Genomic DNA, 13,772 nt, shown 5'->3' with positions numbered 1-13,772 from the left:
GTAAGTCCTTAAAGGAGCATGGGGGGAGGGGAGGGACAGGGGAGCTGTTTTACCTGCCTAAGGATTTATGGGAGTTGGTTTACCTGCCTAAGAATTTGTATTTCCATCCAGGAAGTACTGGGATTTTCAAAGCTTTGCCACACTATTATGATGGCATTGTCCTCTTCTAGATTCTGCATAGGGGTTTGTGGTAGGGAGCGAACCTGGAAGTTCAGCTTAAGCTGGCCATACCCTGGTAGATTTTAATTTCAGGAGGTCAGCAATAGCACGCCATATATTTCTGTCCTGAGAGTTTAGTGTAATGGCAGTCCTTGTTCCTTTAAAATGGCGCTAGGTATTCTGACAGACAAATGGCTGATGTTCCCATAGGGGGGCAAGGTTCAGACTGCTGCAGTACTGTGAATCTTTGTATACAGTATCCAAAATAGTCTCCACTGTATGCATACATATAGCTTGAATGAAACTGATTATCTCTCAAACTGCACTTTTTTGTGAATAGAGTCTACAGAATTAATAATGTTTCACATTGCAGTTTCCCCTTTGTTTGATCTCAGTTGTCCGTATTAACAGTTAAGTATTTGATGCCTCAGGATGGAAAGATTGGGCACATTGCTAAAATCCAGAAGATTGGACTGGACCCCAGTCAATTTGTTTTGCATGCTGCTTCAGCGTCTTAGCACTTTCAGTAAGCAGCATTTCTGGCAGCAGTCTGAGCAGGCTTCATTAATGTGAATTCCCCTGCCCAGTACAGCCATATGAATTGCATCTCGCACTGATCTCTGTGAAATACCGAATGGCAGTTTACCAAAATGTTGCTGTACTACAAATGATTTCATCAAGTAGTCTCTTTTTGTGAACTACTTTTTTTGTGAAGGCCTTGGCAGTATTCCTTACAGCTAGAGTGTCAAGCTTGAAAGTCTAGCATATCTCTATATAAAGAGTGGACATTAGAGCAGACAGAATCTAATCTAAAGGCTAGCACCCACAACCGTTTGCTTCTGTTGGATCAGGAATAAGGGGCAAAAATATTATGTGATCTGTAAGAGCCCATCCACACCAGGGCGGATGCGGATCAGCGCGGTTACCATGCTGATTTCAAAAGGGAGTTTTTGGGAGTTTTTAATTGCGTTTCAGCACTGAAACGCAATTAAAAACACCCAAAACCACTCTAATAAGTGCGGTTCCATTGAAAGCTGTATGGAAACTGCACTGATCAGCGGGGCAAAAATAGTGCAGGGGGCAGTTCGGATCGCGCGTTCGCATGAACGGTCCCCATAGCAATGTATGGGATCGTTCATGTCGGCGGATCCGAGCGGCCGAACCGCCCCGGTGTGAATGGGGCCTTACTTCGAGTCAAATGTAAACAAGGCTCATATAAGTGCAGCGCATGCCATTTTGTACATTCAAAAGATAAGTAATGCTAAAGCTTTTTCTGGCTTTACGTCTCTTTTGGGGCAGGAAATCCCTTCGGGGAGTGGTGACGGGAAGACAATGAGCTGAGCGATCATATAACAGAGCCAGCATGTGACTGCTGCAGTGTGCCACACCTGCTCTTAAGGCCGGCCATACACTGTACAAATTTCAACTGGTTCTTGATGAATCACCTGAAATTTGTTCACTGGGTAGCCCTGTTACCACTCTTCCATTCAGCATCCATTGATCAGAAAACCGAAGGAGCTGGATGGAAAATTGTCGCTCCTTCAGTCATGTGACAGTGCTTGAGACTAAGCAGTTGGCTACTGGACATGGTCAACGGGAGGAGGTCACATGCTCCTCCATACCTGGAAGGAGCATTGATAAGGTGAGTGAAAAGGGGGGTTAGCGGTGCCCTTTGTACAGACACCTTAACTTTACCCAACATGGGCAAGGTGAAAGTGTCTTTTTAAACACCTAGATCAGAGTCCCCCTTCTCCAGCACCCCCTCAAGTCTTGTACTCCCCTTCCCGTGATCTACCAAGATATTTAGATTGCAGAGCCACTTGTCAAATGTTCCTGTGTATGCGCTTTGCAACCTCTATTCCTTCCTTTGGAGCCTTTGAGTATAAACTGTGGATTTGTAAAATTGGAAGTTTTATTCAGATGTACTTGCAGTTCAGTTGAGAACACATGACCTATTCAGTTCCTTGTTACTGGCTGCTGAAAATCAGCAGTTGACATTGTTTGCACAGATGTCAAAGGACCGTAGCCTTACTTCTGTAGAAGATGTTTCATTAGTTAAAAGGAACCTGAATGGACAGAAATATGTATGCAGACGTTACTGGCCTTTTAAAAGTAAGACCTGCATGCTTGCTCCTGGTCCATGCAAAGGTATTTTATCAGCATGACAACCAGAAAACTAGCATTTTCAGACAGTGATGTGATCCATGCTAGCCAGCAGGTATCCTTTAAATACCATCAAACATCGGTAAACTGACTGGTACCTTTAGATAATACAACAGCTTTGTTTTATGTGTGTGTGTTTTTAGCCTTGGAACACCATTGTTCTCTAGCTGCCAGTAGGTGGTGCTCCCAGTCTTTTTGAATTATACAAAAAAGTATAGTTTATATTGTTAGATTATTTTGGCTTTTTTCTCCATCTGTTGGTCACTGGGTGTCAATTTTAATTTCAAATTGTAAGAATTATATATTTTTTTCCGAGCAACCCTTATAACACATCTCTTTTATAGCAATGAATGCAAAGCTGCAGAGCGATAAAGTGTGAAAACTAATTTGTATTTGTTGCTCCTGGAATCAGCTGTGAACAACCAACAATATATCTATTCTTTAAAACAGAAAAAGCTCATTTTTTCTTTTTTTGAAGAGAAAAAAAAAATGCCATGAACAAGTGCAAGCTTCACGTCCTGTGCCAGGATACCAATATTCAAAGGCTGTTTGCAGTTAAACATGCTTTGAAATATGATTTAATTTTCTCTTTAATCTCTGTGCTGCGCTGGCAGTTCTTGTTGTGTTCGCACTTGTCTACACGCGCTAAGATTCTGTGCCATGGCAGCTTATGTGGAAGAAAAATCTCTGGAGATTGCTGAAGAAAAGGAGGGAGATGAATGTTCACAGTCCATAAAAAGATCAGAGTTTTAGAATTGCTTCTCTTTTGAGGTATTAGTTTATATTTTACTTCTGTCCAACAGAAAGCAATTACCATCTACGGCCATACCAGCTTATGATGCCTTTTTTTTTTTTTTAAATTGCTATAGAACTAGTTGATCTGACTAACAGTGCCCTTTTCAAAGACATCTTTTCTATATTCCTCTGTCCTGCGTCAAATTCACTTATTAACATACCATCCCTCCCAATAAATCCCCCTGCTACAAATGAACTGGACCACTTTCTGTGTATGTGGGGTTTTTGATAGAATAGTTTAGAAGAAAGCTGCAAGAAGAGAATCAGACTAATAAACAAAATGTTTCAATATCTCAGGTACTTTCTAGTTGGACTTGGATAATTTTCAGTCACTTACTCAAGAACCCAATCTGCCTTCTCCAGTTTTCATCTATTCATTCATGTTCTGATCCTAGAAGCTGTAATGTTTTACATCGGGGAAATTCCTATACGTTTTGCAGTGCAAGCAATATGTGCAGACAAACTGAAATCTATTTTGTTCTACAGCAGTGTTGGACCACTACTTCAGCTGGGATAGCCCATGCACTGTACAGTATATAAGGGGTAGTCTGGCGCTCCCTAAACCAAGTCACTTCCTCTCCCCTGCCCCCCACCCCGTAGGCTCAGTGCTTGCGGTGTCCTGAAGTCTGGTTGTCAGACTGTCGGGAGATGCCAGTGTTCCCCTTTCCAGCTGTGGCAGCAAAGTAAATAGTTCTAGAGAACCATTTTCCTGTAGCTGGCTGTATTGCATTGCACTGGGGAAAATGTCCTGTGTGATTCCATTCAAGACAATCCAATGAGATCCCTCAAGACCACAATGCACAAGAAGACACATGGAAATACACTTTGGCTCAGATGTTGTCTCTTGTTTCTTTGTATGATCAGGCCCTACATTTCTGTAGTTGCTGATATTCTCATCTTCCAAGACAATTTTATTCTGTAGTTCCAGCCCTGGCCCCATCCTCCCCATCCTTTACCCCACCCCAATCTCCCCCCACCCCCCTTTCTCCTCCCCCCCCCCCTTTCCTTTTCCCTCCCTCCCTCCTTCCTCTCCTTTGCCTCCTTCCTCTCCCTCCTTCCTTTCCCTCCCTTTCCCTCCTCCCTTCCCTTTTCCTCCTCCTTTCCCTTTTCCTCCTCCTTTTCCCTTTTCCTCCTCCTTTTCTCTCTTTCCCTTCCCTTCGCAGCAAAACATTCTATAATGACATCAGAGACTTGTACAATGTGGTTCAGAATGTTGTTTGATTTTGGAAACTAATTGAATTCTTGAATTAAATGTTTCCTTTTGTGGTTTTTTTTCTTTTTCCCCCCTCATCACAATGGGTCGATCATTGATTTGACCCTATTAACTATTAGAAGATCAAACAAACGTTCCAAAAACACATTTGGCACCACATTCTACTGGTGTATGGCCAGATTTATAGTAGAGCCATAGTTTAGGGGTTTCTGGTCATGGACATCAATAAGACGGAATACCCTCTCTCCTCAAAAATAAGGGTCTAGTTCCATTGGTTCTGTGCTCTATTAATCTTCTCACATGCTTATGATATTGCATTGTGGGCAAGTAAATAGAACAGTCCAACCACCTGCCCGGTTGCTATGGGTAACCCTTTTGTTCTCCCTTCTTTCAGTTTGTTTACATCAGCGATAATGAGATTTTGGAGCTACACGCGGCTTATTGCTTCCTTGTAACTTGTGCATCTAGCTTATTGATGTTTACCAGCATCTGTCACGTAGGGAGAGAGAACACCTGTTGTTTCCAGCGGGGTGAGCTGACAAGGGTCGCCATCGTTTCTTTGTCGAGCAAATTAATGACAACAAAAAAGCGCTTTAGTCACTGCGAGTAATGTGGCAGAAAGTAATTTGTTAATGGTGCATGATAGAATTTCACCACAGCTTGCAGTTCAGCAGAAGAGGAGGTGCGCAGAGTAGAAGGATAATGATGGTGGAATTCACAGAACACTATGTAATGAAACTTGTCTCATGATCACTTTTATGGAAAGGGACCTACCTGCACTGCAGTACATAGGAAATAGGCCATGCTAAGGAGCAGCGTGGAGGTAATGAAAGAATGGAGTTAATTACCAGCCCTATTTAACCTCTATGATTATTTCCATCCCTCTTCTTTTTTTTTTAATCTTCATTACAAATGCAGAATTTTCTCTAAACTCATTTTCTGATCCTGGCTGCTAATTCTATATTCAGACTGTAGACTGCAATTTAGAAGCAGGCCTGCTTCTTAACATATTATTATTATTATTATTATTATATACATATATTTTTATTTATGTACAGGCAGTCCCCGAGTTACAAACATCCGACTTGCATACGACCCCTACTTACAAGCTGGGGGCTATTACTGTACAGCAGGCTGTAGCCAAATTGTACCGTGCAGCATTTCAGTCGTAATGCTACCACGCTTGTGCCGATGAGGAGTGCCTGCCTTTTTGGGTCTGGTTTGTAGTACTGTATGTACATTACAGGAAGTTGGCTCTTGTTAGACGTGCAGTCAAGTGGTGCCCACCTCTTCTTCTGGGTCACTGTGTGGTTTTTACTGCTGTCTGTATCCTCATTTAATCTCACTTCCTGTCCTTGAGACAACAGGAAGTGAGAGGAAATCTACCCCTAGGAAGGGAAATTCACTTCTGTAAGAGTTATGGGAAAAGGTGTCTCCACTGAAGCTTTATCAGCAATCCTTGTTTCCACGACAACCCAACATTTTCACAATCCAATTGTCACAGGGACAGAAAGTGAGGTTAAATCTTCTGAACGGGCACACACAGCAAACCAAACTTTTCAGGGGGTTAACCCTTCCCTATGCTATCCAAAAGTAAGAAAACATTTTTTGGCTGGAGTTGCACTTAAAAAAAAAAAAAAAAAAAATGTACCTGTTCCAACTTGCATACAAATTCAGCTTAAGAACAAACCTACACTCCCTATCTTGTTCGTAACCCGGGGACTGCCTGTATTTTTTGGCAAGATGAACTGTATACACAATATCTACATAAAGCTATTTAAAGTTTTAGTAAACCCTAAATGTGTATCGCCCATTAGGCCCTGTTCACTCCAGGGCGTTTCATTGCACATTTTTTTCCAAACGCATGCAAATCAAAATCCCATGTATTCCTATGGGAGCCGTGCATGCAAACACGCTGAATCGCACGTTACAATACGCCCGTTTAAAATACTCGAGTTTCTTTTCTGGCGCTTATCAGCTTGTTTTGCTCTATAGACTTCTATAGAAATGTGCTGATCAGCGCATTTTTGCGTTTTCACTCTTTTTTTGTGTTTTTTTTAGCACATTTTTGCAGCTGAGACTGCTTTTTATTGGGCAACTGAAAACGAGCTGAATACACGCCTTGAAACGCTTTTACATTTGAACAAAAGACGCCTGTGAAATGCACATAAAAAAAAATGTGCAAAGGCGTGTTTAAAAAAGCATGACAAAGCACTGAAATGCGGTCACCCTGGTGGAAATGGTGCTTTACAGCAGCTGACATTGGCACTTACCTTGTCTTTTGCTTCGCCTTCTTTCAAATCTTACATGTCGTCTTAATTGACCTGGTCCAAAGATCACCTTGCGCAGGTTTCCTGTTCAAGAGCGGCTCCATTGCCTTGCAGGCTCCTATGGAACCACTGTTCTATGCATGCTCCTGGCCGACTGTTTCTACGTTGTGTGTGTCAAAACATACACATACACAGTCCCAAAACCAAGAGATGGCACACCATGCTCCCACCTCCGAGCTGATTGACTGCCATTTGACCAGGGCCGGATTTACTCTTTCTGCTGCCCCAAGAGGCCAGGTTCCTTAATGCGCCCTCCTACCTGCCAAACCCCCCATGGAGAATGGTAGACCTGCAGGCTGAATACCAGTGATCTCGGTGGCATGGCCGAGACCACTTGTGCAAAACAAAAACAAGCGCCGGCTTCCCGGCTGTACATTTAGCTCGGCTTGCCTAAAGCAGGGCTAAATGTAGAAAACAACTACCTGCCCGGCGCCCGTAACTGAATGTCCTGGGTGTCGGGAGATAGAAATTGCACACCCCTGCTGCCCCTCTACTCCCTGCTGCCCCGAGGCCGGGCCTTGGTTGGCCTTGTGGAAATCCAGCGCGGCATGTTACATAGTCAGTGCGCACTCTTCCTGACAGGAAGTTAAGGGAAGCGTCACTGAATGAGCTGGACACAGGGACATAGGACACAGGCTTTGTACCATGAAAAAAATGTATTGAACACAAATATAGGGGAAAAACTAAAAAAAAACACCATATTTTGGGGGAATGTTACTTGAGTTTATCATAGTGTATTACTGTCAGTTTCTGTGAGGGTACAGGTAGTATTTAAAACAGAACTACACAACTTTGAAATTTTTGGGCATCCAGGAGTATTTGCTATAATGTGCAAATATGCTTAGCATAGTCGCATATTATGGCAGACTCACCTTCCAAAGTGCCCTTCTCCAGCAATTTGATGGCTGCGCTCCTTCGTTGGTGCATCCACATTTGCCAGGTCTACTTCTGGGTTTGAAGTCTTCAGGCTTTGCTTGATTGGTGAAAGCATTCCCGCACATGTGCGCAGGAGTTACTTTGACTTGACACAAAGTCACACAAAGACTGTACACCGAGCTTTACATACGCAGCTCATTGTACACTTTGGAGAAACAAATGCCGACAGGTAGGAGAAGCATACATGATAGAGACGTATGCAATCTATTTTGTCATAAAAACCTACCTGTCAACATTTTGGTTTTCAGTAAGACTTTAAGTAGATCTAAACCCTACCTGCGTTCTGGCCAGAATCGGGTCGGAACGCACTGCATCTGGTGTACCCGAGCCCTTACTAATTTAGACAAAAATAAACTTTGATATTCGGTTCCATTGCTGACATTTAAAAATAACAGTTTCTTGGCTGTTCTGCTGACCCAGAACACGTGTGCCGGTCTGGATAATCGGAAGTCCTTACTGGCATTGGCAGCCTAAATGCTTCTCCTGGGACAGTTTTCTTTAAGTAGCTTCTTTGTGCCACCGCAGTTTGCTTTATTAGCCCAGTACAATTTTTTCTTTTCTTCTTTTTTTTTTGTCTTTGTCACTTTCCTCTCGTTAAGTTCAACATATGGCTGTTATTATGCGTGCCTTTTAATTATAAAATAATGAACTGTGTTCCTTAAGAGTTCGTTGACGGAGGAAGTTTTTAATTCACATCAGTGGTTTTTGACTGTAACTGACGATCTGAGATTGCCATCAGTGATTCATCTCGTTAATGCATATTAAATTCATTAATTATGAGAAAATTGAATCCTGCTGTTGATGCTTTTATTGAAGGAAAGTAATTCTCTGTAGGGGTTCAGATTGACTGGGATTTGAGCCCTAAATGCTTGTTCAGGAATTTGAACAAGCAGAACGCGTTCGATCAATCCCGCAGGATTTTGCATTGGACCTGGATGAGGGTAGATCATGATTTGTGTGCCAGAATGAATGTCTCTGGTTCCCCAGTGCTAGGCCATTCCAGTTAGTCAATCTGGTCCAAGCCTTGAACTGCCTCTTGGGATGGAATGTGTGATCGGCATAATTATGCTCTTGTTAAGCTAAACAACATAGTCAATGTACATCACTCGCTGCCTCTGTGATTTGCAGATCTCCTCTCTCTGGCGGGAGATTGTAGGGATTTTGAATCGGGTCAAGTGAATAATTACCAGACTGACCTATAGGCAAGCATCAGATGTTTTCTGCTGCACATTGTTCTATGTGTTCCAAAAGTACAAATTCCCTCACGAAGAAAACAAGGGAGAGTGAGTGAAGCAAAGCAAATAATTTCCTTGTCTATGGGCATTTGGGCAACCAGAACTACTGGTTTATAGCACAGATATTATAGAGCTGTTCAGTCTAGTTGGCTCTCATCATTGCAGTGTATGAAACGCATTGCTTCTATGGAGTAAGGCTTGAGGACAAACTGGAAAGTATTGTCAGATGACTTGTGGTGAGGCTTAAAATTAACCTATTACTACAATAAAAATAAATAAATAAAATTGTTTTTCATGTGTTGTGGGTTTTTTTTGCTAGACATGTGTAAATAACACAAATCGAATTTAAAACGAAACGAAACTAAACAAATTTTTTGGCAGTGCACATGTCTATTTTTTGCCCAAAGAAGGTGCAGTAAAGTATAAGTTGCTGGGGGCTGGTTGTCATGCGCTAAAACGCAGGAATGTACATATACGTACACGTATGTACAGTACGTTATATTATCATACCGGAGTTATATAGTGCCAACAGTTTGCGCAGCGCTTTACAGAAAGGGAGACAATACAATTTGAGTACAGGAGGTAGGAGGGCCCTGCTCGTGAGAGCTTACAATCTAGTGGGAGGGGCAAGTGACAGAAAAGATAACTGTTTGGGATGATTTAAAGGAAGAATTGAAAGTACTGAACATATATTTTTCATGCGCTCTTATTGAAGTCTATGGGGCTAAAAACTTACTAGATTGCATCAAAAGAAGTGCCTGCGTAATTTTCCAAGTCACACTGAAGGCAGAAGCATGTTACATAGGTATAAACTGGTGCCATAGAAAATAACTGGATTCCATTTTGTTGTTTGTCATATGACGGTTGAAATCACACAGGCATGAACGGGGACTTCAGAACCCTGTAACAGAAGTTGTTCATTACTTATCTTCCTAGCGGGTGGTGACTACAATCTTCACTCATAAAGACTTAGGTCCTGTTCACATGACGTCCGTTTTCTGTGCTGACCTGATCCGTACGCTCCTGCACTAAAAATGCATCCCAATGTATCCCTATGTGTTTTATGGGCTACAGTTCTCACGTGCGCAGTCCGTTCAGGAAACAGACCGGAAACGCAAAATGCGTCAAAAACGCACTGCAGCTAACATACTGACAGCCCCACTCCAGCAAAAAAAAATAAATATATTTTTTTTTTAACTGGAACGCATCAAAAACTCACTGCATCAGTAGCACCGCGTCTGCAGATCCGCACCTGATCAGGACCTGATATCATGTGAACAGGCCCTTAGTCAGAGAGCAGCGGATCCTCTATCTGTGTATTATGTCCTAGACCAGGGGTGCCCACAAGGTCGATTGCGATCTACCAGTGATCGCGTAGCGATCACTGGTAGATCGCCATGTCCTCTCCTCCCGCCGCTTCTCTGGACCCCCGCTGCTCTCCCCAGCGGGGATCCGAGAAGAAGTGAAGGAACCGGCGGCGGAGGACGGAGCCGCTGTCACTAACTAATGCAGAGCAGTGAGGAGAGAGAGAGACGCTCGGCCAGGATCTGACAGCCGGCGCCTCTCTCTCCCCTCACTGCTCGTCCGTTCTGTCACAGCGGCACCACCCCTCCCCGCGGCTCGTCGTATCCCCCGCTGCCTCTGCATGATCGCCCGCACTCGGAACGCAGGCACATTAGTGCCTGCATTCCGGTCCAGTGCGATCTGCAAAAATAGTGCTCGCAGCATTTTTGCGCATCGCACTGCACTGGAACACAGGCACTAATGCAGGCGATCGCACTGTGGGCGAGGGGCCTGCCTGCGCAGCCTACGCCCCCTCCCGCCCCTGAATGCAGGTGTTTTTTCGTTGGTAGATCTCAATGAGCTCGTCATTTGAAAAGTAGATCTCCAGACGAAAAATAGTGGGCGCCCCTGTCCTAGACTGCTTCTGTGGTGCATTCCACTGGCCATTATATTAGTACAGGCTGCAGTAGTCTCCTGTAGTGACTCTTTACAGCAAACAAAAAGTTTTCCTGGAAACCAGATAGAGTAGTAAAAAGACTAAACTTTAACAAATAAAAAAATGAGACGGGCAGTGGCCCACCAAAAGATTTAACTCCTGAGTTTAGTGCCACTTTAAATGTAAAGTAAATAGTGACCAAAGCATATTTTTTTCTGACTCTGGCATTTCTTATTCTGGTACTAAAAGAGATTGTAGAGGCAGAGACAATTGTGTAGTACCTGTTTTCTGACTATGCAACTCCCCCTCTGTGATCACTAGGCTGAGTTTTTTGATTTTTTTAGTTGTACAAAGTTTATTTTTTCTTAGAATTAATGTGTTTAATAAGTAATAAATGTTAAAATAAAAAAAGATTGTTCCTTTGAAGAGACACCGAACCCCCCCACCCCCCAAAAAAAAAATCATTAACATGGTTGCTATTACCAATTTTATCATGCTTGTTGGGATTAATTCCCTGGCAAACATGTCTAAATTGCAGTCTTTACCGAAACCATCAGTCCTGAAACTTTATACATACAGTGACCATTTCACATACAGTGACCATTTCACATACATCACATAGTGACCATTTCACATACATCACATACAGTAACTGTTTCATATACATCACATACAGTGACCATTTCACATACAGTGACCATTTCACATACAGTAACTATTTCATATACATCACATACAGTGACCATTTCACATACATCACATACAGTAACCATTTCACATACATCACATACAGTGACCATTTCACATACATCACATACAGTGACCATTTCACATACATCACATACAGTAACTGTTTCATATACATCACATACAGTGACCATTTCACATACAGTGACCATTTCACATACAGTAACTATTTCATATACATCACATACAGTGACCATTTCACATACAGTGACCATTTCACATACAGTAACTATTTCATATACATCACATACAGTGACCATTTCACATACAGTGACCATTTCACATACAGTAACTATTTCATATACATCACATACAGTGACCATTTCACATACAGTGACCATTTCATATACATCACATACTTGTGGAGCTGTGAACAAGGCCAACTGATCGCAAGCCGATTAATCGATTATTGAAAAAGTTGACAACTTTTTCAATAATCGATTATAATCGATTATGTCGATTAGTTGTTGCAGCCCTAATACAGTGACCATTTCACATACAGTGGCCATTTCACGTACATACCGTATTTTTTGCTCCATAAGACGCACCTGACCATAAGACGCACCTAGGCGCAGGGCTGCTGGCACAGGAGATTGTCGAGACCTGGGGGGAATATTCGCTCCCTTAGACGCACAGACATTTTTGCCCGCCTTTTGGGGGGAAAAAATGTGTCTTATGGAGCGAAAAATACGTACATACAGTTACCATTTATCCATGTGTATTTGGTGTGGCAAACCTGTTGCGGTACTGTGATAAATCTTAACCAGTTGTTGGGATAACAGTAGCAGTTGCTTGTCCAAAAATACAAATGTGCTGAAATTCAAAACTAACAAGTACAAATCATTTGCTTAAAAACAGCTGTTTTTTGTGGATTCGTACAATACATGATTTTGTTGGTATATTGCTTGCTATAACTCCCCCGGTACCATTAGAACATGATATTTTGTGTATATATTTTTATTACAAAAGAAGAAACAAAGCTAATTGTTTCTTACATGCTGTTTTATCTATGCATATAGAAGTATGCTGTTACAGTTTTGTTACATAGCAGCTGTGAATAACCACATTTTCCCAAATCCTTTTTTTTTTTTGTCTCCATTTTTGCTTTTTGTCTGTGTAGTTATCAATATTTATTTCCAGTCTGTCATGTGACTTAGGACATTCTTTAGTTTTTTGAGTTTTTTTTTTAGTTTGATGAAGCAATAACGATGTTAAAGGTCTGGTACACACAATTATCTTAAATTATAAAGCTTTGGCTGAACGCTGTTGTGATTCCACCACTGGTTTTGTTCCCTGGGAAACGATCAGCATGCCAAACCTACACACTGTGCCCGTTCTCCCATGGAAAAACTTCATAGAATCCCATTGCACTGCTGACCGGATACAAGACTATTTTTTGAATTTGTACTTTCTCCCATGGAGCCTCAATTCTTCTATTCTATAGGATTTTGCCCCACTCAGAATTGTGAAATTGTATATCTAAATACAAAAGGTAAAGTGGGGGACCCCCTCATAAAGAAAGTGTTGGGCTTCCCTGGGAACTCAAGCGTAGAGATTTTGTTCCAGGATCCTAAGATGATATGAGATCAGTAGGTGATTCCATATGCTGGCATTCATCCGATACTAAAACATCAGTTTAGAGCAGAGTGATACAATTTGATGGGAACAGTATAAAAGTTAGTAGTGAACATTGTATGTCTGCTTGAATGGTGCTGTCTGCTGCAAGTATTTAGTCAGCACTGCCACTAGAAAGTATGGATGCCAAAGGGGGAGGTTGTCCTAACAATGGGCATGCTATCTCTCTAAGCTTAATGTCTGCAAACATCCCCTGGTACAGCAGACCTTTTTCTTCCTGTCTCTGATCAACAAAAGTTTTAAAAAGTTTATCCAGTGTAGCAATAAGGTGACCATATTATCCGAGCAGGAATTGAGGACCATAGTATACTATCCAGTATAGCTGACTCTTCATTCTCTGCAGGATTTGGATGTACAATGTGTGATGACCCAAGAGCTGGCCAGATCTTTAACCGCGCTTCTGCCACTGTCGCTGATATTTATGGCTTTACCCCAGACTTGGACTCCGTTCTTCTCAGTTTATTTACAAAGAATTGTTCGCCTTTCTTTGGGCCTTGTGTATTAAAATGTCAGTACAGGGAACTAGTTGGATCCTACCAGCTACCAAACAGATTCAGACAAACGATAAAGTTTTAGTGTATTGAAATGTAATTTCTTGGTACTGACGTTTAAGACCTATC

General features: G+C 42.1%; 1 protein-coding gene across 1 annotated transcript in view; it reads left to right on the top strand.

Annotated features, from left to right (window-relative positions):
- The window catches only part of MAD1L1 (MAD1 mitotic arrest deficient like 1), a 685,198-nt gene that overhangs the window by 73,619 nt on the left and 597,807 nt on the right, over positions 1–13,772 (top strand). The gene's annotated exons all lie outside the window — the stretch shown is intronic.

The sequence above is a fragment of the Nanorana parkeri genome, unplaced genomic scaffold (assembly GCF_000935625.1).
Source record: "Nanorana parkeri isolate BGI_ZX_2015 unplaced genomic scaffold, ASM93562v1 scaffold458, whole genome shotgun sequence".
Taxonomy (NCBI): Eukaryota; Metazoa; Chordata; class Amphibia; order Anura; family Dicroglossidae; genus Nanorana; species Nanorana parkeri.
The sequence above is the reverse complement of the archived record's forward strand: the minus strand, read 5'-3'. Positions and strand labels throughout refer to the sequence as shown.